The sequence below is a fragment of the Polypterus senegalus genome, chromosome 2 (assembly GCF_016835505.1).
Source record: "Polypterus senegalus isolate Bchr_013 chromosome 2, ASM1683550v1, whole genome shotgun sequence".
In the NCBI taxonomy this organism is placed as follows: Eukaryota; Metazoa; Chordata; class Cladistia; order Polypteriformes; family Polypteridae; genus Polypterus; species Polypterus senegalus.
In genome coordinates, this window is record NC_053155.1 from 27,533,365 (window position 1) to 27,560,640 (window position 27,276).

General features: G+C 42.7%; 1 protein-coding gene across 3 annotated transcripts in view; it reads left to right on the plus strand.

Annotated features, from left to right (window-relative positions):
* Positions 1 to 27,276, plus strand: part of LOC120522832 (neural cell adhesion molecule 2-like) — a 1,092,848-nt gene that overhangs the window by 348,467 nt on the left and 717,105 nt on the right. The gene's annotated exons all lie outside the window — the stretch shown is intronic.

The following is a 27,276-nucleotide window of genomic DNA, read 5'->3' on the forward strand; positions in this document are numbered from 1 at the left end:
ACCACTGCGCCACCGTGCCGCCCCTACCTCACGTATAGATTACTGTAATGCTATTCTATCTGGCATCCCACAAAAACGCATCCATCGCTTACAACTTCTTCAAAATTCTGCTGCCAGGATAATAACCATCCATCCATTATCCATCAACCCGCTATATCCCAACAGCAGGGTCATGGGGGTCTGCTGGAGTCAATCCCAGCCAACACAGGGCGCAAGGCAGGAAACAAACCCCGGGCAGGCTGCTCTAAATCCACTGAACATATCCCACCGATTCTCTCTCAACGTCACTGGCTCCCTGTTCACTACCGAATACAATACTAAATACAATCCCGCTCTGAACATTTAAAGCTCCCCCCTATATACCTCACTGGTCTCCTCCAGACTGACACTCCTCTCGCTCACTCAGATCCTCATCTGCAGCTCGACTTTCTGTACCGCACGTCAGACTCGGTGCTATGAGAGCTCGAGCGTCTCTCCTGGGGCTCCTCAACTCGGGAATTCTCTTCCCTCTCATATCCGTCCGCTCGATTCGATAACACATTTTAAAACTGCCCTCCAAACTTATCTTTACAGACTGGCATACCAAATTGTGAATTTTGCACTGTTAACTGCCAGTTATCTTTGTTTGTTTGCTAATTATTGCTTTTTGATTTATCATTTTCTTGTTTCAATTTTACTAATGTTGTTTCATTTTATTGTAAGGGGACCTTGAGTGCTAAGATTATAAAACGGGATTTTCTAATGGCCAAATATAACCAAAACAACTGTTCAGCCTTACCTGTGAAACGTAATCCCCCGGGATCTGGTTTGGAGCGTACAGCGGTTTGTACAATCCCAAGCAGCACATTACTCATTACTTCACTCCACGGCAGTGCCACTCGCAATATGGCGGCCACGTCGACGTACGATGCTGCTGGTCATGAAGCGTCTAGTAATTCTATGTCTGTGGTATGCAGGAGCAAAAAGGGCTTTACTGCAATTAGCTGACGGCGTCACGTCTCATCAATGAGGGGTTTAAAATAATAAAGAAAAGGAGAGCTTTCTGTCAGACCCTCGTTAATTCAGTGGGCCTGGCATTGCAAGGGGCAACTCAATCCCAGCCAGGAGGTCAGGGCTGACTTACTGTAGCTGACCCGTGTGCACTTGCAGTCTTGGGCCTTTGCTCTTATTTAAAAAGGCTAAGTGACCCCCACGCAACACCCCAGACCACCTGTCCACTAAACTGGATGAACCCCACACACCCAGCGCTCTTCTATATATCTAATATGCATACATTATACAGGGTGTCCCACTCGGGAGTACAACTTAAAAAATGCGAATTACTCTGCGACGCGTGCATGTATCATCACGCAACAAGGTTCAAAATATTCCTTATTTAACGAAGAACTGATTCTGTGTCATAAAGAGGTGGGCACTATAGCGGGCACTGCTACGGCAGCCCGAATGTGGCAGCGGCCACAGGTGCAGATGGCCGTCTAGCCCCAGACACCTACCCTGCCGAGTGGCGAAAGCAAGCATGCAATACTTGTCCATATTTGACGAATCTGTGAAACAACTGGACGACTACGAACTTCAAGAAGGTTACTTCCAACAGGACGGGGCAACATGCCATACCTCTCATGCCAGTATGGAAGAGATCCGATCATTTTTTGGAGACAGGGTGATCTCGAAAGGATTGTGGCCACCATTTAACTCTCCCAGATTTTTTGCTATGGGGATATTTAAAGGGCAAGGTTTATGCAAGCAAACCCAGGACCATCGGACAACTGAAAGCATTGCTGCCACCGACAGTGACATGTTGCAGAGGACATTCTCAAGTATGGAGCGTCGCGTTTCCTTGTGCGCAGACGATGGGGGAGGACATTTTCAGCACCTTTAGTAATGTGGACTTGTTTTCCACTAAATACACGTATGTTCAGCTCTTACAGCTCGCCTTTATGTTCACGCGTTCGCGAGTAATTTGCATTTTTAAAGTTGTACTCCCGAGTGGGACAACCTGTATAAAAAGTGTGAAAGTTGACTTATGTTGGACTTCCTCCACACTGTGATTACCAATAAAACCCCATCTTAGAAAGTTCTGAGATGGCTCAAGAGCGCCTCCTACTGCTCATAATACCTACCTCTGTTAAAATTATACACACTTCATGTGGGGGCAGCATGGTGGCACAGTGGTTAGCGCTGCTGCTTCACAGTTTGGAGATCTGGGTTCGCCTCCCAGTGGAGTTTGCATGTTCTCCCCGTGTCTGTGTGGGTTTCCTTCCACAGTCCAAAGACATGCAGGTTAGGTGCATTGGTGATCCTGAATTGTCCTTAGTGTGTACTTGGTGTGTGTGTGAGTGCCGTGTGGCGGACTGGCACCCTGCCCAGAGTTTGTTCCTGCCTTGCGCCCTGTGCTGGCTGGGATTGGCTCCACCAGACCCCCGTGACCCTGTGTTGGGACATAGCGGGTTGGACAACGAATGACTGACTGACACTTCACGTGGATTCACTGGAAGGGACCTACAGAGGGTGGTTTACACACGCTTACCATCCAATCTAATGGAGCCTGAGAGGACCCAACAGGAATGATGGGATGCATTGCCCAAAGGTAGAGAATTAACTCAAGAAGACACAAAGCTGGAATGGCTGCCAATGGGAGCTTCTACAAAGTCTGCATTTAAGGGTCTGAAAGACACTTAGAGATAGCGTTTGAGATATCACAAGTACGTTTTCAGATAGCCCACATTCATTTCATGATATCTTAAAACAGGTCGCTGCACCACTTGAGATTTCTCAGAATGGATTTCAACATATTTGAGAAATCTTTAAAAAGACATTAACGTGGCCAGCCGACTGAACTTGAAATGCATCTTGAAGTACAGTATCTCTAAATGTTCATTTGGCTCACCTTTGATGTCACTACACGAGGCTAAGGGTGGCACAGTGATTAGCACCGCTGCCCACCTTGCAGCTCCAGAGCTCCCGGGTTCAATTTCCAGGCCGGTGTGGAGACCTCTGCATGTCCTCCTCATCTGCGCAGATTTGTTTTCTTATGCAATCCACAAAGAGATGCCAGCAGCAGTGTGCCCACTATGAGTGACTGTGGGTGGGTGTTTGTGTGTGAGACAGTGCCAGGAATGGACTGGCATCCCATCCAGATTTAGTACCCACATTACACCCAGTGCTGAGTTGGATAAGCAGGATGAACATTCATATTTTTACTCTGATTATGACTTCTAGTTACCTCTGCAATTTGATGTGTTAAAGTAGAACATACACTCACCGGCCACTTTATTAGGTACGCCCTGCTAATACCCGGTTGGACCCACTTTTACCTTCAGAACTGCTATAATTCTTCATGGTGTAGATTCTACAAGGTGCTGGACACGTTCGTCAGAGACTGTGGTCCATATTGACAGGACAGCACCACGCAGTTGCTGCAGATTTGTTGATGTGAATCTCCCGTTCCTCCACATCACTAAAGGAGCTCTACTGGATTGAGATCTCCTTGAGTTCCAGTGAACTCATTGTCATGTTCAGTTAAAGATGATCTGAGCTTTGTGACATGGCACGTTATCCTGCTGGAAGGAGCCATCAGAAGATGGGGTCATAAACGGATGGAGATGGTCAGCAACAAGCCTACTCAGGTAGGCTGTGGCATTTAAACAATGCTCAGTTGGCACAATGGGACTCAAAGTGGGCCAAGAAAATATCTCCTACACCATTACACCATCACAGCACCAGCCTGAACCGTTGATACAAGGCAGGATGGATCCAAGCTTTCATGTTGTTGACGCCAAATTCTGAGCCTACGATCTGAATGTCACAGCAGAAATCGAGACTCGTCACACCAGGTGACATTTTTCCAATCTTCTCTTGTCCATTTTTGCTGAGCCTGTGTGAATTGTCACCTCAGTTACCTGTTCTTAGCTGACAGGAGTGTCGCCCGGTGTGGTCTCCTGCTGCTGTAGCTCACCTGCTTCAAGGTTTGACGTGTTGTGTGTTCAGAGCTGCTCTTCTGTATCTACCTCAGTTGTAACGAGTGCTTATTTGAGTTCCTGTTGCTTTTCTGTCAGCTCAGACCAGTCTGGCCATTCTCCTCTGACCTCTGCCATCAACAAGGCCCTGAGTTCTGCCACTCGATGTTTTCCCTTTTTTAGACCATTCTCTGTAAACCCTACAGATGGCGGCTGTGTGCGACAATCCCAGCAGATCAGCAGTTTGTGAAATACTCAGAGCAGCCTGTCTGACACCAACAACCAGGCCACATTCAGAGTCACGTCAATCCTCTTTCTTCCTCATTCTGATGGCCAGTTTGAACTTCGACAGGTGGTCTTGATAATGTCTACATGTTGTATTGCATTGAGCTGCTGCCATGTGATTGGTTAGTCGCACACGCTGATACAGCGCATTGCTGCACCTACCACATTGACGAACCAACTCAGGATCCCAGATTGGGACCCGAGTATAGACATGGGTGACACCTCAGCACCACACTAGTTCAGACATGTGATTGGCTGATGAGATATTTGCGTTAACGAGCAGTTGGACTGGTGTACCTAATGAAGTTTCCACAGACTATCCATTCAGACCCCTTCTTGGTACGTAACCATGAAAGGTGCCATATGAAGAGATGATTTATGAGCTGGTTGTGCTTCAGTGCCTGATGGCTGAATCTTCCACCTTTGGATGTTACCCACCATAGTGAAGTCATACCACCATCCTTCTGTTTAACCTGTTTGGCCTTAAAGCTGAGACACTGGGCAGCCCCTCTTCATGTTTTCCACCCTGTTTGATCCACTACAGGCTAACAGAATGACACTCATCCTTTAACTCTTTCCTCATTCCCAAAGATCAGTCTTGCAAACGGAGGGAAAAATAAATAAAAAGAACAAGTCTCGGCTCGGAGATGGAGATTGGATTTATTAGGTAAGTTGATGTGTCGCAGTCCACTCCCAAGACCCCAACAGCCAATGGCGAGAAGGAGCGCACCGGGCCCGGGACCCTTTGACTATGTCACTAACCAACTCACTTGACAAAGCCCTCCTCACGATCCTCTTTTTAGTTTTTTTTCTTCCTGTTTTAATGAGCCGCCGGTCCGCACTCCTCCTGCGGATTTCTACTTCTGTCCAGGGGGCCAGCTTGACAGCTTTTAGTACAAGCCTTGACGAAATTACTCCTGGGAATATTCTTAAAATGATAGTAATAATCTATATTGAAAAGGTGCCTCGGATTTGCAATTTTTATTCCAGGAAACATCCCTAGAAAAAAAAGAAAAAAAAAAAAAGCAGGAAAATGTCCTAAATACGGAGCACTTTAAACCGTGCCGCTAATTAGCGACGCTGTCCTAGAATTCAAATATTAATATTGTGTGTGAAGATTCTACCATTCATCTAAAAAAGCCAAGGATGTGAAGCTTTTTATTTTTCCTTCTTCTTCTCTACAGAGATTCCCACCGGAATTGCTTGGAACGGCAGTTTATTTTACATTATTTTTAATGACATTCTTTAAAAGAAACTTAAAATTCATACCCTTGTCATTTCAAATGATGTCGCTTAAGAGAAAATCTATTTAATAAGTCCTCCAGCCCACCGCTAATTCAGATGGGGCCAGCTTGGCCTGCTCGGGGAAGGTGAAAACGAGGCCAGAGGAATCTGTGGATCACTTCAGAGGAATCAGGAAGGAGCCGTCAGCTCATGAGAAGCAGCTCTGCTGATATTCCTAATTGGTCTGCTCAGCATTCGGTGTATGCGGTGGTGTGTGATGTGCAGCTCTGTGCTTCTCCAGCCTGTACAAGCTGGCTCTAAAATCCACAGAGGACGTGTGGCCTGCTTTGCTTTATAGTGCCTTTACACTACACGATGAATATTATGCCGAGGCCATTTTGACAGTCCTAGTAGCAATAGCATGGCAGTGTGCACCCTGTCATGGTCTGTGTGGAGTGAGCTTGTTCTCCCCAGGTCTACATGGCCCGCGCCTTCTTCTAACAACCTCACAGGTGCTCAGGTTAGGCTAACTGGTGAGTCCAGTTTGTGGGAGGAGGTAGCACTGCAATGGACCGTTACCCTGATCTAGGGCTGATTCCTGCCCTGCAATGGTCCCAGTGCCGCCGGGATAGCCTTGGGACAGCAGCCATTCGATAGGGAGCCCCATCCCAAGGTGTTTTTACAACTGTAATAGATTTACTTCCAGATTGCAAGACGTTAAGGTCATAGAGCAAGTCTTGAAATATTACCAGGGACGTTCAGAACATTGCATTGAGTTTGCTGCCATCTGATTGGCTGATGAGATATGCATGTTAACAAGCAGTTGGACAGGTGTACCTAATGAAGGGGCCGGAGAGGGTAACCATTTATCTGTGTGTATCTCTCCCTCTCCCTCTCTCTCTCTCTCCCCCTCTCCTCTCTCTCTCTCTCTCTCTCTCTCTCTCTCTCTGTCTCTCTCTCTCTCTCTCTCTCTCTCTCTCTCTCTCTCTCTCTCTCTCTCTCTCTCTCTCTCTCTCTCTCTCTCTCTCTCTCTCTCTCTCTCTCTCTCTCTCTCTCTCTCTCTCTCTCTCTCTCTCTCTCTCTCTCTATATATATATATATATATATATATATGTGTATATATATATATATATATATATACAAACCGGATTCCAAAAAAGTTGGGACACTATACAAATCGTGAATAAAAACTGAATGCAATGATGTGGAGGTGCCAACTTCTAATATTTTATTCAGAATAGAACATAAATCACGGAACAAAAGTTTAAACTGAGAAAATGTATCATTTTAAGGGAAAAATATGTTGATTCAGAATTTCATGGTGTCAACAAATCCCAAAAAGTTGGGACAAGGCCATTTTCACCACTGTGTGGCATCTCCCTTCTTCTTACAACACTCAACAGACGTCTGGGGACCGAGGAGACCAGTTTCTCAAGTTTAGAAATAGGAATGCTCTCCCATTCTTGTCTAATACAGGCCTCTAACTGTTCAATCGTCTTGGGCCTTCTTTGTCGCACCTTCCTCTTTATGATGCGCCAAATGTTCTCTATAGGTGAAAGATCTGGACTGCAGACTGGCCATTTCAGTACCCGGATCCTTCTCCTACGCAGCCATGATGTTGTGATTGATGCAGAATGTGGTCTGGCATTATCTTGTTGAAAAATGCAGGGTCTTCCCTGAAAGAGATGACGCCTGGATGGGAGCATATGTTGTTCTAGAACCTGAATATATTTTTCTGCATTGATGGTGCCTTTCCAGACATGCAAGCTGCCCATGCCACACGCACTCATGCAACCCCATACCATCAGAGATGCAGGCTTCTGAACTGAGCGTTGATAACAACTTGGGTTGTCCTTGTCCTCTTTGGTCCGGATGACATGGCGTCCCAGATTTCCAAAAGAACTTTGAATCGTGACTCGTCTGACCACAGAACAGTCTTCCATTTTGCCACACTCCATTTTAAATGATCCCTGGCCCAGTGACAACGCCTGAGCTTGTGGATCTTGCTTAGAAATGGCTTCTTCTTTGCACTGTAGAGTTTCAGCTGGCAACGGCGGATGGCACGGTGGATTGTGTTCACTGACAATGGTTTCTGGAAGTATTCCTGAGCCCATTCTGTGATTTCCTTTACAGTAGCATTCCTGTTTGTGGTGCAGTGTCGTTTAAGGGCCGGAGATCACGGGCATCCAGTATGGTTTTACGGCCTTGACCCTTACGCACAGAGATTGTTCCAGATTCTCTGAATCTTCGGATGATGTTATGCACAGTTGATGATGATAGATGCAAAGTCGCTGGGTAACACCTTTCTGATATTGCTCCACTATCTTTCTGCACAACATTGTGGGAATTGGTGATCCTCTACCCATCTTGGCTTCTGAGAGACACTGCCACTCTGAGAAGCTCTTTTTATACCCAATCATGTTGCCAATTGACCTAATTAGTGTTTATTGGTCTTCCAGCTCTTTGTTATGCTCAAATTTACTTTTTCCAGCCTTATTGCTACTTGTCCCAACTTTTTTGGGATTTGTTGACATCGTGAAATTTTGAATCAACATATTTTTCCTTTAAAATGATACATTTACTCGGATTAAACGTTTGATCTGTCATCTACGTTCTATTACAAATAAAATATTGACATTTGCCATCTCCACATCATTGCATTCAGTTTTTATTCACAATTTGTTTAGTGTCCCAACTTGTTTGGAATCCGGTTTGTACATATATATATATTACAAAAGGAAATCCTGAGACAAGACTTTCTCTGAGATAATTTCAGATCCTGCAAGACGAGACTTTTTGCCAAGAAATTTTGACAAGTCCCGCCCTCCTCTCAAACATTTACAACCACGCTCACGGTCCAATCACTTCTCGTTTGTGTGAATGCTATTGTCAGACCCAGTTCCTGCGCTCTCAGTTCCAAGCAGGGTCAGAAATAAAAGACAGAGTTGAACGAAGACACAGTAGAACGTCATAAAGAGGTTCAAAAACGTTGGTGCGATACACATGCAGAGCAAGGTTTGAGATAATGAAAGTACTAAAATTCAAAAGGCTCCAAAAACTAATAGTAAAGATCGCATTAGAGAAAACAAATGGAAATTATTACTCGGTGAAATAATGGAACAGCGAAAAGAGATTTTATGGACAAGGGTGAGATGACATGAGTATGCAGATATTGTTCGGCTTTATAGTTTAAGTCGGAGACTTGTAGATCGTCTAATTTGTGTTGCCATCAGGGGAGATAAAAAAGTAGTAATTCTTCCCAATGAAGAGTCGTTATCTGTGAGAATTAAAAGATTTGTTGTTTGGTGAAAGTGAAATCCACATACGCCAGTGGCAGAGGCACAAAGTGACTGGTGCATGCAGCCCGCCCAGGGGTTGATGAGCGATTCAAGCAGGATGCAGACTCCCCTAGTATGTATGTATGTATGTGTGCTAGGGGTTTATTCCTGCTTTGTGCCCTGTGTTGGCTGGGATTGGCTCCAGCAGACCCCTGTGACCCTGTATTAGGATATGGCGGGTTGGATACTGGATGGATGGATATATATATGTATAGGGTGGTCCAGATCTAATTGTCCAATTTTCATTACGCTATAACTTATTAAGTTTATTACATAGAAAATCACCCGAAAAATCCTGGACCACTGAGAAGTATGTGAACTGACGACATGAAGAATCAACTTTGCGCCGAACTGGAATCGTCCCAGCATAAATCAAAGGCATCCAGACGATCTGGATCTGCATAATTAGATCTGGACCACCCTGTATATACTGTATACATATATACTGTACTAGCCATGCCCCCTGGCTCCGCCCATGTATTAGTGAAACAGGAAACAACAACAACATTTATTTCTATAGCACATTTTCATACAAACAGTAGCTCAAAGTGCTTTACATATTAAAGAATAGAAAAATGAAAGACACAATTATAAAACAAAATAAATCAACATTAATTAACATCGAATAAGAGTAAGGTTCAATGGCCAGGGAGACAGAAAAACAAAAACTCCAGACGGCTGGAGAAAAAATAAAATCTGTAGGGATTCCAGACCATGAGACCACCCAGTCCCCTCTGGGTATTCTACCTAACATAAATGAAACAGTCCTCTTTGGATTTAGGGTTCTCACGGAAGGGCTTGATGATGATGATGGTCACGTAGACTTCTGCCTTTTAATCCGTCCATCATTGTTGGAGCATCATGGAGCTTTGAGTTGGTGGAGATGGCGCAGGCCACCACCACAAAGAAACCGGAAGAAGAAACAGAAAAGAGAGTTGGGGTCAGTACCGATTTTAGAGCCACCATGAATAGATATTATGATGAACATATAGAATATCAGGATTAAGTTAAATTAAGTTAAATTGAAGTTATAGAAAGGCCATGTTAAAGTAATATGTTTTCAGCAGTGTTTTAAACTGCTCTACTGTATCAGCCTGGCGAATTCCTATTGGCAGGCTATTCCAGATTTTAGGTGCATAACAGCAGAAGGCCGCCTCACCACTTCTTTTAAGTTTTGTTCTTGGAATTCTAAGGAGACACTCATTTGAGGATCTGAGGTTACGATTTGGAATATAAGGTGTCAGACATTCTGATATATAAGATGGGGCGAGATTATTTAAGGCTTTATAAACCATAAGCAGAATTTTAAAGTCAATTCTGAATGACACAGGTAACCAGTGTAGTGACGCTAAGACTGGTGTGATGTGTTCTGATTTTCTTTTCCCAGTTAGGATTCTAGCAGCTGCATTCTGCACTCGTTGCAGTCGATTTATATCTTTTTTGGGTAGTCCTGAGAGGAGTGCGTTACAGTAATCTAGTCGACTGAAAACAAACGCGTGAACTAATTTCTCAGCATCTTTCAGTGATATAAGCGGTCTAACTTTACTTATGTTTCTTAAGTGAAAAAATGCTGTCCTAGTGATCTGATTAATATGCGATTTTAAAATTCAGATTACAGTCAACAATCACCCCTAAGCTTTTTACCTCCGTCTTGACTTTTAATCCTAGTGCATCACGTTTATTTCTGATAGCCTCATTGTATCCATTATTGCTGGTCACTAAGATTTCAGTTTTCTCTTTATTTAACTTGAGAAAATTACTATTCATCCATTCTGAGATACAAGTCAGACATTCTGTTAGTGAATCAAGAGAGACGGGGTCATCAGGTGCTACTGATAAGTACAGCTGTGTGTCATCAGCATAGCTGTGGTAGCTCACGTTGTGCCCTGATATAATCTGACCTAACGGAAGCATGTAGATTGAGAAGAGCAGCGGACCCAGGATAGAGCCTTGTGGAACACCATATCGGATATCATGTGTCTTTGAGTTGTGACTACCACAACTAACAAAGAATTTTCTTTACAGTGCCTTGCCCCTTCAGTGCCTTGTTCAGGTACAGTGCAGTGGTTTCCCTTTATAACGGACCCTCACGAAGGCTACGTGATTCCACTCAGAGTTGCAGTACAAGTGCGCAGTGCTTATCAAACCACCGCCTCTGCCCTTTTAAATCTCACCACTAGGGGAGCACATTGCCTGCTCATGAATTATATGACGACGTGCTGTACTTAAGGTCAGGGGTGTCCCGAGCTGGCGGTCTTCTTAAAACAACAACATTATTTATTTCTAGAGCACATTTTCATACACGATAGAGCTCAAAGTGCTTTACATGATGAAGAACGTGAAAAAAGACTAAATAAATAAGAAAATAGAATTAGGGAACACTATTTAGCAGGGAATAAAAGTAAGGTCCGATGGCCAGAGAGGATAGAATAAACAAAAAAAAAATAAAAAACTCCAGATGGCTGGAGAAAAAAAAAAAAATCTGCAGGGGTTCTGAGGCCACAAGACCACCCAGCCCCATCTACCTAACATAAATAACCTCACAATCAGTCCTCATTGTATTCAGGGTTCACATGGAAGAACTTGATGATGACGGTCATGAGGACTTCTGGCCTTTAATCCATCAATGTAGGGACATCACAGTGCTTTGATCAGGTCGTGGCGACGCAGAAAACCGGGATAAGAACAGCAGTTGTACGGTCACTTCTATCAAACTACCTTGGACAAGCGTAACGAGGACGCCACCAAGGCTTTCTGTCACATTCTGACACCTCGGGACAGTGACATGTCTTTCACTTTTTCCTCATTGGCACCAAAAAAAAAAAACCCAGATATGCACTTTTAATTCGACTGTCAATTTTCAAATCCATTCATCTTCAAATTTCCACCAGCTGCTAATAGTTGAACAGTGTACTGAAAATAATACTGCACTTAAAAAGACTGCGGCATGGCCCACTGTTGAACAAATGAAGCTTCCGCTTGGCTTCTACTGTGCAGCTTCTCACCGATTTTAGTGGACAGTGACTAGAAATGGCAGATGTGAAATTAAGGAAGTGCAGATGTGGCGGCCTTACGGGTGTGCGGGGAATAGGGCTGACCAACCCCACGGCAAATGTGCTACAGGTATGTGTGGACTGTATGATCTTCATCGCGAATTTAATAAAAATAATGTTAACATACACTGGACTTTCTCATTATAGTATTTAGATAGATAATGTGAAAGACACTATATAATAGATAGATAGATAGATAGATAAATAGATGTGAAAGACACTATAAGATAGATAGATAGATAGATAGATATGAAAGGCACTATATAACTGATTGATAGATAGATAGATAATGTGAAAGACACTATATATATATATATTTTTTTTTTACCTATATATCTGCTCAAATGGGGCACATGGACCTCAAAAGTGGGGCCCCCTTATAGGCGCAAGGCCTGGGGCGGTCATCCCACTTAACACCGCTCTTGGTGGCAGCAGATTTGTCACTCGCTGTTTGTTACGTATATTATTGATTGATTCATTTATTTGCTCCCTGATTATAATTTGAAACACGTCACTTTGAGTCGACCAGGAGGGCCGGCACTGTGGCCGTCAGCACACTATCCAGTACTCGGGCTCATTCAAATTTCCACCGAACGCGGATTCAGCGCTCTGCATGTCGATTTAGAGCTGCCAACCATCCTCATTTTTTCTGGACATGTTCTCATGGGAGGAGTTTATAAAATTTTGAAAATTTCTGGAATTTGGGCTCCTAAAATTTGAAAACCTCCTTATCCTTATCATTGGTAAAAATTGAAAGCCGTACACCAATCAGCATTTGTGGCAGTAGAGCGCCAATCCCCCCCCCAGAATCTAAACACGCTACTGCACTTATAAAAGAGCCATGTTGGCGCCATATAAAACCATTACTTGCCACCTCTAAATCACTAACCGATTCTCGCCTATGAATTGTGGTCCAAAATGAAATCAATGGAAACAAATGTGCTACAGCTGACATGTGCCTTGGGATGGTGCTCCTCAGGATAGATAGATAGATAGATAGATAGATAGATAATTTGAAAAACACTATATGATAGATAGATAGATGTGAAGGACACTATATAATAGATAGATAATGTGAAAGACCCTATATAATAGATAGATAGATATGAAAGGCACTATATAACTGATAGATAGATAACGTGAAAGGCACTCTATAACCGATAGATAGATAGATGATAATGTGAAAGACACTATATAATAGATAGATAGATATGAAAGGCACTATATAACAGATAGATAGATAGATAGATAATTTGAAATACACTATAAGATAGATATGAAAGGCACTATATAACTGATAGATAGATAACGTGAAAGGCACTCTATAACCGATAGATAGATAGATGATAATGTGAAAGACACTATATGATAGATAGATAGATAGATAGATATGAAAGGCATTATATAACTGATAGATAGGCAGATAATGTGAAAGGCACTATATAACTGATAGATAGATAGATAGATAGATGTGAAAGACACTATGTAATAGATAGATGGATAATGTGAAAGACACTATATGATAGATAGATAGATAGATAGATATGAAAGACACTATATAATAGATAGATAGACAGATAATGTGAAAGACACTATATGATAGATAGATAGATAGATAGATAGAGATGGCCCTATATAATAGATAGGTATATAGATAATAAAATCATTATTTGCCAAACTTAAATCTTTAAGTTACCAGTTGTCCAATAATCTGGAAATGAATGTAGCATTGTTGTAGAATGGTATTTCTCACCATAAGGCACTATATTATTATTACTTATTATTTGGCCGAGACTTTTTCCCATATCAACGTGCAATATTTAAGAGATACAATCATTTTTCCAGTTGGGTCACAAGGAGGTGAAGTGACCTGCTGGTAGTGACTCCATGTCAATAGCAGGATTTGAACCCGCACACTTGGAGTCTGAAGTCCAAAGCCTTGGCCACTACGGCACACTGCCTGCCCTGCCTATATATGTATTTCAGACGGACCCCTATCTTTCTCTATGACCCTAAAGAAGTCACTTCACCTAGCTGTGCTTCAATTATAGAGATATAAGAGATACAGAACCAAATGAAGTGTAATTGTAAAATGGTTGTGAAGTTGCACCCACTTAGGTAAGGTGCTATATAAAACCATAGATGTATCCTTTCACCGATTCTGGAAAAAATTTTTGTCTGTCTAAACTCCAAATGTGGAATTACAGAAACCCCCTGGACTTGCGACTAACTTTGGGTGGTCCTCACTCTGGTGCTCTCTGTTGTGCAATAGTGCCCCCTAGTGACTGCAGTTATTTTTTCTTTTCACATTTGTCAAAGCTTTTATTACCAACGTCATTATGTCATTTTTGCACTTTGAGCAGATACTCGAGTACCAGTAGAGCCGAGTTTCCCATGAAAAGCCACCCACCAACACGGGGGTCTCAAGGTCGATGCAGCCAACTTCTCATTCCTAAAGGTTATCCTGCCTGCAATTCATTTTCATACACATTAACCTTCTTGGGCAGAAATGAAAGCCAAAAGGGCTGACGGGATTTTTTTGCAGGATCATTACCAATCCCCAGCTTCCTTCATGTGTAACAGCAAGATAAATTGTCGATGGTTAATGACAGATTATGTAGATTTGCCATCTGCCAGGGTGGCATTGACATTTCCAATCAATAAAAAACGAGAGCAGCTCATTGTCGTCTTTCATTAGTAGTCAACTGTTCACCAAATCAAATGTCACCATGGCAGTCAGAGATGTTTGACACGCATACTGACATGTGCAAAAAAAATGATGACCAGCTGCATTCTGTCAACCAGCCATCATTCCTCGAGGACACGGTGCAAACGAGATGTATGACAGAGCGAGGTGATGGTGAGTGTGTGGTCACAAGTGAGGGCCTGTGGTCAGATAAGGTCACCATAGTCCAACTGAAGTCAATTTCAAGTACGGCAGCACCATTGAACAACAACAGCAACAGAAGTCTCCACTGGACAAACTAGCCGACATGCAGATGTACTGTAATAGGAAAGATAATAAATCACAAAAAAAAAAAAAATAATCACCTTTCTATGGTTTCTGGGGGCTTTTTTGGGACCACTGGAGTCCCAAAAGGCGGCTGATGTCAGCCAGTTCACCACTCATCCTCCACTGTGGCCGCTCAGTAAGGCGTTAGGGTTCAAGTAAAGAATGGCATCTCCTGCAAAAGACAGCAGTCGCTGGCCCTTCACTGGCGGTGACACACACACTCCACTCAAGTGCCACCATGACACTGTAAAGGGACAGGCCATGGGGGAGACGTAGGATCATCAAAGAAGGCAGTCACTAGAGTTGTGACAAGGCAATATGGAGAGACTCAGCGGCAGCAGCACCTCCAATTAAGTGTACCTTAGAAGAAGAAAAGAACGGACATAAATGGGACATCCAGAGAACTGGGGGGTGCTGGTGGCTAAATACACAGCCCATTAGCTCTTAGTCTAATGACGACTTTAACATAGACGGATCAAGAGCCACATACCCGTGAAACGCACTGTATAATATATGGGTGTATAATGACAGACACTAGATAAATGTGGAAAGCACTACATGACAGACAGACATGAAAGGTACTATATAATCAATATGTAAAGCATAATACAATAGATGCCTAACATACTATTTGATAGATGAATTTGAAAGGCACTACATAACATACAGTACTGTATATATAAATATGAATGGCACTCTATCTCTCTCTCTATATATATAACATCCTACGTCTGTTCGCTTTTGACGAGAGAACTACTTGACGGATTTCGATCGGGGTTTTTTTCTATAATCTGCTTGAACATTCCGGTTCATTCAGCGACTTCTCTCATTGCGCTATGTATCGCAGTTTGCATGTGGTATCGATTCATTTACACGAATACGAGAGACACGCAGCGGGATGGGGGCATTCCTCACTCACGCTACAGCCTCAGGGTGTATCTTACATCCGCTTATCTAGCGAGTGAGAGAACTACTTCACGGATTTAGAGTGGGTTAATTTCTAGAATTTGCTTGAACATTCCGGTTAATTTTGTGAAATCTCTCATCGCGCTAAGTGTCACAGTCTGCTTGCAGGAGCGACATATTCGTACTAGTCTGAAACAGAGGCTGTGTGCCGAGGGGAGGGGGAGACGTGACGTCAGGAGTGGGGAGCCGGGTAGGGCCCTCCTCACTGTCCTGTTTCACTATTAACGCGGGCGAAGCCGCGGGGGACGGCTAGTAATTGATATATATGAAAAGCACCATATAACGGATAGGAAAGGAATTATGTAATTGATGTGTATAGTACAGTACTGTTTGATAAATGGATCGGGAAAGAACTACATAAAAGATAAACATGTAAGGCACTTTGTATATGGCATTATATAGTAGATAGATGTGTAAGGTACAATAAGATAAGATGTTTATATAACAGATAGATGTGTAAGATACCACGTGATACATATGAAAGGGCACTATATGATAGATGTTTAAGACACCAAGTAACAGACAAATGAGAAAGGCACTATATAGTAGATATATACAAGTAAAGTATTATGTGAAAGATATATAGATAGATAGATTTGAAAGGCACTATATAACAGATAGATGATAGAGAGATGTGAAAGGCACTATATAATAGATAGATGATAGAGAGATGTGAAAGGCACTATATAATGGATACTGTAGATGATAGAGAGATGTGAAAGGCACTATATAACAGATAGATGATAGATAAATGTGAAAGGCACTATATAACTGATAGATGATAGATAGATAGATGTGAAAGGCACTATATAATAGATAGATGATAGATAGATGTGAAAGGCACTATATAACAGACAGATAGATAGATAGATAGGTGTGAAAAGCACTATATGACAGATAGATAGATGTGAAAGGCACTATATAATAGATTGACAGATAGATAGATAGATAGATAGATGATAGATGTGAAAGGCACTATATGACAGACATTAATGTTACTTTACAATACATAGGTCATGAATAGTAAGTAGATGAGCAAGTCACTTTACAGTGGATGGAGAGATGTGAAAGGCACTATATGACAGATAGATAGATAGATAGATAGTTCTGAAAGGCACTATATAATAAATGATAGATCTGAAAGGCACTATACAATAAATGATAGATCTGAAAGGCACTATATGACAGACATTAACATTACTTTACAAATCATAGCTCATGAATAGTAAATAGATGAGCAAGTCACTTTACAGTGGATGGAGAGATGTGAAAGGCGCTATATAACTGACCGAGAGCACTTCCTGAGGTGGTGATTTTCTTTCCTTCTTCGCCTCCTTTTCTTTCCGCCACGACTTGCAGCTCTTTGTCTTTACGCTATACGACTAAGGGTGACTTTATACAGCCCGCCATTGTTTGTAGACTTGCATCACAATAAACAGGTAGCTGTTTTTCCAGCTACGCTAGTGTCAACTATTCACTGTTCTTTTGTGTATTTTCTCTACCTACTCATCCTTATACAATGTGGTGAGGTGGTGCAGCCCATAATAAGTCAATAATAATTACCATTCATTGAAAATGTATAAAAAATATTAGTGGGCGAAACAGATTTGCGTCTATCATCATCAACAGACACAACTGATTTCTTTAAGTATACATTTAATTTAAAATCGGCGCATTTGGCACATGTCATTAGTCTAAGTGTTTGCCTTTCCAAAGTACATTAAAAATAAAGGCGTCTCATAAGCGACTTTAATGTTAAATTCGTCTTGTTCTTAATTATTAGCTCATTTCACAAGCGTCTAGGCTGCAGCCTGCTCCTTAAATACAAGTGACGCTGGTAAAGTGCCACCTAATTGTCCCACTTTGTGTCCTTTATTTGGACGCAGTAGAAGAGTGGGCCTCTCATTTTCATTAGAGACTTCATTAGAAGTCCCGCTTCTCCTGCCCTGTGTGCAGTTCACATGTTCTCCTCACATCGGTGAGGGTTTTCCTTTGAACTCCCCAGTAGTGGCCATGTTTGGTTTGACTGGCGACTCTCAGCCGGTCCTGTGTTGGTGGGCGTGTTTGTGGCCCCTGTGCCTGACTGAAGCCCCTTCAGGGTTGTTTGCTGCCCTCCACCCAGTGTTTCCAGTGTGCACTCTCCAGACCTCCCTGTAGCTCCTATTTGGTTAGCGAGTTTTACTTTATGTTTTGTACTTTTGCACATTTTCAACATCCTCGAGTGTCCTACCAGCGGTGCCAGCCAGTGCATCTATTGTACGTGTGCCTGCTTTCTAAAATGCCATGTAAACCCTTTTACTGGATAGGGAAAGCAGGGGACTGGTCTCTGGGCCTCCTGATTAAAAGACGTAAACTTCTCTGCCAAAAACCCAATTATTTGGCCTGGTAAAGCCTTATTAACTACAGTAGGGATTTCACAGTCCGCACATGCCCGCTGCACTCTGTCCGCCAGCTCGGCTGAGCACATGCTTTTAGCAGCCACAGATAGAAACGTCCAAGTTCAGCGTCCTGAGGTAAATAAATGCACGGCCAACGCATTACTCCCTTTCCCTGGTTGAAATAATCTGTTTCAATATTTGAGAAATTGCTAAATGTATATTGAAGAACTGAACGTATAGTGCTGAGCTCAGAAGCACAATCTCAGGAGCGGCAATGCAGTCAAGCTAAAGTGCACTGCGTAGCTTGATGACTTTTAAGGTTAACGAGAAAACTGTCCAACTAAAAACATCTGCAAAATCATCAGTGCAGTGCAGTGCAGGGTGTGAGGCAACAAATACACACACACTGCCCGTCATTGGCAGGGCTCAATCAGCACACACTGCCTGTCATTGGCAGGGCTCGATCACCACACATTGCCCGTCATTGGCAGGGGTCGATGACCACACATTGCCTGTCATTGGCAGGGCTCGATCACCACACACACTGCCCGTCATTGGCAGGGCTCAATCAGCACACACTGCCCGTCATTGGCAGGGCTCAATCAGCACACACTGTCCATCATTGGCAGGGCTCAATCAGCACACACACTGCCCGTCATTGGCAGGGGTCGATCACCACACATTGCCCCATCATTGGCAGGGCTCAATCAGCACACACACTGCCCGTCATTGGCAGGGGTCGATCACCACACATTGCCCCGTCATTGGCAGGGCTCAATCAGCACACACTGCCCATCATTGGCAGGGGTTGATCAGCACACACTGCCCATCATTGGCAGGGGTTGATCAGCACACACTGCCCATCATTGGCAGGGGTTGATCAGCACACACTGCCCATCATTGGCAGGGCTCAATCAGCACACACTGCCCATCATTGGCAGGGCTCGACCTGTCCAACTGCTTGTTATCGTGAATATCTCATCAGCCAATCACATGGCAGTAACTCAATGCACTTCGAGCTGTCAAGACGACCTGGTGAAGTTCACACTGACCATCAGAACTGTGAAGACAGGTGACTGCAGTGACTCTGAACGTGGCCTGGTTGTTGGTGTCAGACAGGCTGCTCTGAGTATTTCACAAACTGCTGATCTGCTGGGATTGTCACACACAGCTGCCATCTGTAGGGCTTACAGAGAATGGTCTGAAAAAGAGAAAAATATCCAGTGGGCAGCAGATCTCTGGGCCTTGTTGATGGCAGAGGTCAGAGGAGAATGGCCAGACTGGTCTGAGCTGATAGAAAGGCAACAGGAACTCAAATAACCACTCGTTACAACTGAGGTATAGAGAAGAGCAGCTCTGAACACACAACACGTCAAACCTTGAAGCAGCAGAAGGCTACACCGGGTGACACTCCTGTCAGCTAAGAATGGGCAAGTGAGGTGACAATTGACATGAGCTCACCAAAATTGGACAACAGAAGATCAGAACAATGTCACCTGGTCTGAGTCTCGATTTCTGCTGTGACATTCAGATGGCCAGGTCAAAATTTGGCATCAACAACATGAAGGCATGGATCCATCCTGCCTTGTATCAACAGTTCAGGCTGGTGGTAGTGGAGGTGTAATGGTGTGGCAGATATTTACTTGGCACACTTTGGGCCCCTTAGTGCCAACTGACCGTCATTTAAATGCCACAGCCTACCTGAGTATTATTGATGACCTTGTCCATCTCTTTATGACTTCAGTGTACCCATCTTCTGATGGCTCCATCCAGCAGGAATAACACGCCTTGTCACAAAGCTCGTATCATCTCAAACTGGTTTATTGAACATGACAATGAGTTCACTGGACTCAAATGGCCTCCACAGCCACCAGATCTCAATCCAGTAGAGCACCTTTAGTGTTGTGGTGGAACAGGAGATTCACGTCATGGATGACAAACCTGCATGATGCTGTCATGTCAATATGGACCACAATTTCAGAGGAATGTTTCCTGCACCTTGTTGAAGGTACGCCATGAAGAATCACAGCAGTTCTGAAGGTGGAAGGGGGTCCAATCCGATACTAGCGGGCTGTACCTAATAAAGTGGCCGGTGAGTGTATAAATCAAGTCTGTTCTAGACATGTTGAAGCCGTGAGATCGGGTGGCACACTGTTCATACCGCACATCATCGGGGCTCAGGTCGAGGATGGATGTTATTAACTTTGCAGCACACGAACGAGTAAAGGAATTTATAAAAGATTACGACAGGCTTAATGCTTGTTTTCAGATCTCCAGTGGCAGATGAGGGCGTTTAACTCTTTTTGTTTTGTGCAGTTGTGTTTTTTGTGCCAAAGTAATTTTAAATGTGGATTTTTAAAAAGCGAGGTTACTCACCTTATACTGGTTATGTGTGTGTGTGAGGCTTTGTTTTCTCTCAATATTTTGAGAGTCTGACGAGCCTCCTGCCATGCCAGTCCAGTACCCCTGACGTGGTCCTCCACCTCGGGTCTGAGTTCGTTTGCTCCCACCTTGGAGCCACAGCCAGTGTAGCCCTCCATTCTGCTTATGTTATTGGCTGCCCCGTTCTGTTTACCAGTCCTAAAGCCAGTGGCATGAAGCTGACATGGCAGGGTAGCCATGGCTGTGGACTACACACATGATGAAAGAGGCCCAGCTGCTTGCTTTACTCATTTATTTGAAATCACCTCGATCAAAAATACCACGGCAACCTTATGATGGACTGGCATCCCACCCTGCTCCTCTGACCATGCAGTGGAACAAGCTGGTTCAAAAAAGGCAGAGAAATTGAAAGAAAAACATCTTAAAAATGTATGTTGCGCCATTTGTTGGAATAACATTCGCAATGTTTGAAGAGGTATTGGTGAGCTCAGCAGGGGTCTCTTACCCCGTTGTGTCTGAATGTGGATCTCAATGCCTCTGGCACAGTGCTGAAAACATGGCGACCCTGCTTCGGATGAGATGTAAAACTGAGGGCCTGACTCTCTCTTCTCATTAAAGATCCCTGGGCGTCTTTTGGAAAGAGTTGAGTGTATCTCGATGTCTAGGCTAAATTGCCCATCATGGCCCCATCCATTCTGTCCCCCTAATCTTCCCCTATCCCTGATTGGCTATCTGCTCCTCCTAACTTTTAAAATCTAGCATTCTTTATTAAGCACACCAAGGCACTTAATCTGAAGTGCTTTGCAAATATGTGCATTGATGTTTTAAAGCTAGTGTGGTGATACAAGGTAGCTTTTAGGGAATAATTTAACATGTATTTCTAACGTAAACACCTTGGATATAATCATATGAAAAAATATACACACCTTTTAATTGTATGGCTTTCCAAATCAGGACATAATCGATTAGCAGCACTTGGCTCTAAGCACCTCCTTAATTAGCATGAAGCAAAATGGGGTGCACTAACTTTTTCACATATGGTTTCTGCATGCTGGCTTATTTGAATAACTGATGACCAGATGAACTGTGGCTAGCGTGTACTATTTGTCACCTGACGTGAGTGTTTTGGACTCAGTGAGGATAAGAATGATGATTGCTTGTTATAGACTCATATAGAAGACTCTAGAATCAAAAGGGGGTACCTGCTCCTAGACACACACACACACACACACACACACACACACACACACACGTTAGCCAGTACCTGACTTGCTTTTTGTTAATAAAACATAAGATGAAATGTTGTTATGTGTCACTTGCGAATAGATTTATTTCATTTCAGGACGTGTTGACAGCTTGGTTACTGTTACCTGCAGCACGTCATCATACATTAAACCATAGAGTAGAAACTCACTTTTCAACACACGGCGTCTGCTCAGATTTGGTAGGGGGTCGCGGGTTGTCTCCTGCCTTGAGCCTGATACTGAAGAAGACAAAAAACAAAAAGGCTTTGCTCCCAGCAAATGGAAAAGACTGTTGAAATGGATATTTTCCCAATCATGACCCTTTCCTTGCTTATGTTTTTACTTATTAAATCACAGGTTTGGTGTGCCACATCCTATTTTGGAATAGAATAACCCTGGGAGGTTCCATCTATTGCAATATATGCACAGAGATGCAGAAGGCGCTATTAAAACAGACGGTTAGAGGAATTTGTAATATTGAATGGCATTATACAAGAAATACAAAGACATATATATGAGTAATATGCACATGGAAGGCACTATATAATAAATAGATAGATAGATAGATAGATAGATAGGAAAGGCACTATATAATAGATAGATATGAAAGGCACTATGTAATAGATAGATAGATATGAAAGGCACTGTATGATTGATTGATTGATTGATAGATAGGGCACTATATAACAGATAGATAGATAAATAGATAGATACATAGGAAAGGCACTGTATGATTGATTGATTGATAGATAGGGCACTATATAACAGATAGATAAATAGATAGATATGAAAGGCACTATGTAATAGATAGATAGATAGATAGATAGGAAAGGCACTATACAGTACATCTGAAAAGTGCCATACAGCAGATATATAGATACTGTATAAAAAGCACCATATAAAGATAGATTAATAGTTTGATAGTTAGAACTAAATAATGCCATATTACAGATATACATACACTCACTGGCCACTTTATTAGGTACACCCTGCTAATATATAATAGATAGACAGATAAATAGATATGAAAGGCACTATACAGTATAATAGATAGATATGAAAGGGACTATATGATAGATAGATATGAAAGGGACTATATAAGAGATAGATAATAATAATAATAAAAATAATAATTATTATTATATAAAAGACACTATAAAATTGATAGATAAATAAATATAAAAGGCTCAATATGATAGATAGATAGATAGATAGATAGATAGTAACGGTGCTATTAAAGAGACAAATATAAAAATATCTGCAGATGTGTACAAAACATCTAACAGTACTTTACCGTATAATAAGTAAAAGCCTTAGATTCATTTATGTGGGCTTTTTAAATGGTCTACCTTCAATGCCCATTTTATCTAAATGCCAGTGACCATTCTGCTGTGTGTGCCCCAGGTGGCTAATTATGTGACGATACTTTTAAATTTCCTAACACAGGCCTCTTTCATTATATAATGGTATGCTTGCTGTAGTCTCTGCTGGTGAGTGAGAGGCTGTTTGGGACTCCGGCGTCATCAGACTTTCAAAATAGCACGAGATTTTAATTGAACTTTATTTCATTTTTTGCAGAAGTGGGTTTGTGCTCCCCTCACTACCACATCGACACCGTCATCTTAATGGCATGTCTCAGGTCTGCTCATCGCCTCACCTCCAGGCCCTTCCATGTGTGACACTAAGGTCCAAGTTCCCTGCTCATGCCTTTAGATTTCTAGTTTAATGCCACCTAGTGGTTGGTTGTGTCCTCATGTTTGTCATTAAGTAGACCCTATTTGCTGTCACTTGGGAGGTCTCGCTCCTTTTGGGTGTCCCGAGGCCTGTCTTTTACCCTCCTCCTAACACATTTCCTCAGTGACACTCAACAGGAATTCTGATTAAATATTTGTTTTTGTTCTCTCCAAACGCCAAGTGCTCTTTGTTACGTCTTACGGGGGCCTACGGCAATCATTAATTCTTCATTACAAATCTGCACATAGTGCCACAGTCTATAGAAGGTACACGCTGGAAGAAGAGGAGGCAGTCTGTGTACACATGCATTTATTTGAATGAGTCAAAGTGATTTTGTTTGATCAGCTGTCAGCTTTTTAATGGTGAATGTTGTGAGTTGTTTTTTTTTTTTGGTAAAGCGGACACAATCTGGAATCAGGAGAGGAGAATCTGAGTTGTATCCCCTAGGATGGTGAATTTCCTAAGTTTGCCCTAATTGGGGGTGTTGACACCGGACTAATTACTGGGCCAGGCTGAACACCACAGGGTTCAGCAATCTCTATAGTGTTCCTGATGTACTGACAGTTGAGTTTTACAAATGAAGGAGCAGGATGGACCCTTTCACAGATGAGTGAGAAGAGAGACCCATCTAGCGTCACAGTGAGGTGCCTTTTGTTATATTTTCAAAGGTTGAACATCCAGAGTGGAGAATGCCACAAAAGTCCTGGATTTGTATTAGTCACATTGAAACATGCTAGCTAATTTCTGAAGTTTCAATGACAAAAGCAGAGAGACTGGAGTTTTGCAAATCAGAGCAGAATTGACCATTTCAGTCCTGGAGTTTCTCAGATTTCTTGAGTTTGACTGCCTAGAGTGGACATTCTTATATAGATCTTAGAATTTGATGATCCAAAGTGGAGTGTACCATCTAAATCTTGGGAGTATCATGTGTTGAGTGGTGCACTGTATCTAAATTCTTAAGCTACATGCACTTATTAAAATTCTCGAGTTTAATAAAGTAGGTTAGATTTACCCCCCCAGATCCTGAAATCTCATTGAAAAGAGGGGTAACGCTCCATTTAAACCAGGGATTTTTAAAGATTCAAGTGGAATGTCCAACTAAATTCTAGAGTTTCATAGATATGAACAGAGCATTCAATCAAAATCCCAGAATTTCAAAGACCAGAGCAGAGAATTCCATCTAAATCCTGGTGTTTCACAAATCAGGGCAGAATGTCCCATTACATCATCCATCCATCCATCCATTTTCTAACCCGCTGAATCCGAACAAAGGGCCACGGGGGTCTGCTGGAGCCAATCCTAGCCAACACAGGGCACAAGGCAGGAACCAATCCTGGGTAGGGTGCCAACCCACCACAGGACACACACACAAACACATCCACACATCAAGCACACATTAGGGCCAATTTAGAATGGCCAATCCACCTAACCAGCATGTCATTGGACTGCGGGAGGAAACCGGAGTGCCCGGAGGAAACCCACGCAGACACGGGGAGAACATGCAAACTCCACGCAGGGAGAACCCGGGTCTCCTAACTGCGAGGCAGCAGCGCTACCACTGCGCCACCGCGCCGCCCCCTATTACATCATGGAAGTTCTTAAATCAAGAGTGCAATTTCCTTCTGAAATCCAGAGTGGAAAGTCCCACATAGATCCTGGAATTTCATAGGCCAGGGTGAAGCAGTCTTTTCAGATTTTTGGAGTTTCATATAATAACACATTTACATAGCACCTCTGCTATGCTCGGGGCACTTAAGTCGCAGAGATTTACCCGCAAAACTCTCGGAATTTCATACAAGAGAGCAGAGCACCCATATAATTCTTACAGTTTCAAAGACCACAGTGGAGATTCCCATCTAAACCCTGGAGTTTTACAGATTAGAGTGGAATATTCAATCCAGATCCAAAGATACAGTGAGCATCACACCCATATCTTGGAATTTCACAGACTAGAGTGGAGTGTCCTTTCTAAAATTCTGGATCTTGATTAACCTCATGTGGATAATGCCCTCTAATCCATACAGTTTCACAGATTCAGGCGAGGCTGGAGTTTTTACAAACCAGATTGGAGTGTTCTTTTGAAGTTCTAGAGTTGGAGAATCTCAGTTGAATTCATGGTGGAGTGTCCCAACAAAATCTTGAGAGTTTCACAGATCATTCTAGAGTGTCCTTACTCAAACTCAGAAGATTGATATTATTAAGCAGAATGGCGCTTCTAATAGCCCAAAGTGTCCATTCCAACTAAATCCTGGAGTCTCAGAGATTAGAATGGAGCACCCCATTTAATGTAAAGGCTGCAGTTTAACTGACCAAAGAGCAGCCTCCCATATATATCCTGGAGCTTCAAACATTAAAGTGGAGAATCCCATTCAAATTCTGGAGTTTCACGAGGCGCACTTGTATTAAGGTGTAAATCCTGATCTTAAAAGAACAGAGGGATCATTCCATTTAATTCCTGGAGTTTTACAGATTACAGTGGAGCAGCCAATCTGAAGGATGACGTTTAACGGACCGCAAAGGTGCCTCCCATTTAAATCCTGGACTTTCACACATCAGAGTTTAGTCCTGCAGCTTCATGTAGTAGAGTGGAGCATCTAATTTCTGGAGGTTTACAGATAAAAATAGAGCACCCCATCTAAAGGATGGAGTTTGATGGAGCAATCAGCAGCCTTCCATAGAACTTCTGGAGCTTCACAATACACAACGGGAGGTCGGAAAATTGAGAGTCCATCTTATGAGAAGGATTTAGGAGTCACAGTGGACTTGATACTATCAACTGCCAGACAGTGTTCAGAAGCCATTAAGAAGGCTAACAGAATGTCAGGTTATATAACGCCTTGATGTGTGGAGTACAAGTCACAGGAGGTTCTGCTCAAGCTTTATAACACACTGGTGAGGCCTTATCTGGAGTTCTGTGCGCAGGTCTGGTCTCCAGGCTACAAAAAGGACATAGCAGTACTAGAGAAGGTCGAGAGAAGAGCGACTAGACTTATTCCAGGGGACTAATTATGAGGAAAGATTAAAAGAGCTGAGCCTTCACAGTTTAAGCAAAAGAAGACTGAGAGGTGACATGACTGAAGTGTTTAAAATTATGAAGGGAATTAGTCCAGTGGATCGAGACTGTTATTTTAAAATGAGTTCATCAAGAACACGGGGACACAGCTGGAAACTTTTTTACACAAACATTAGGACGTTTTTTTCTTTACACAGAGAACTACAGATACTTGGAATAAGAGACCAAGTAGTTTGGTGGATAGCAGAACTTTAGCGACTTTCACAACTCGACTTGATGTTTCTTTGGAACAAATAAGTGGATAGGACTGGCAAGCCTTGTTGAGCTGAAGGGCCTGTTCTCGTTTTCATTGCTCTAGCAGAGTGGAGCATTCCAATTCAATTCCGGAGTTTCACCTAGCAAAGCTGTGCCACCCAGGTAAATCCTGAGCTTTTACAGTCCAGAGTGGAGCATCCCATCTCAATCCTGGAGTTTCATAGATTTTAGTGGAGCACCCAATCTAAGAGCAGAGCTTTAACAGACGTCTGAACACCAGAGTGGAGCATCTCATCTAAAACCCGCAGGTTTACAGATTGCAGTGGAACATCCCGTCTAAAGAATGGAGTTTAATGGACCAGAAAGGAGCCTCCCACCTAAAAATATATCAGACGTATCGGAGTGGAACATCTCATTTAAATCCCGAAGCCCCAT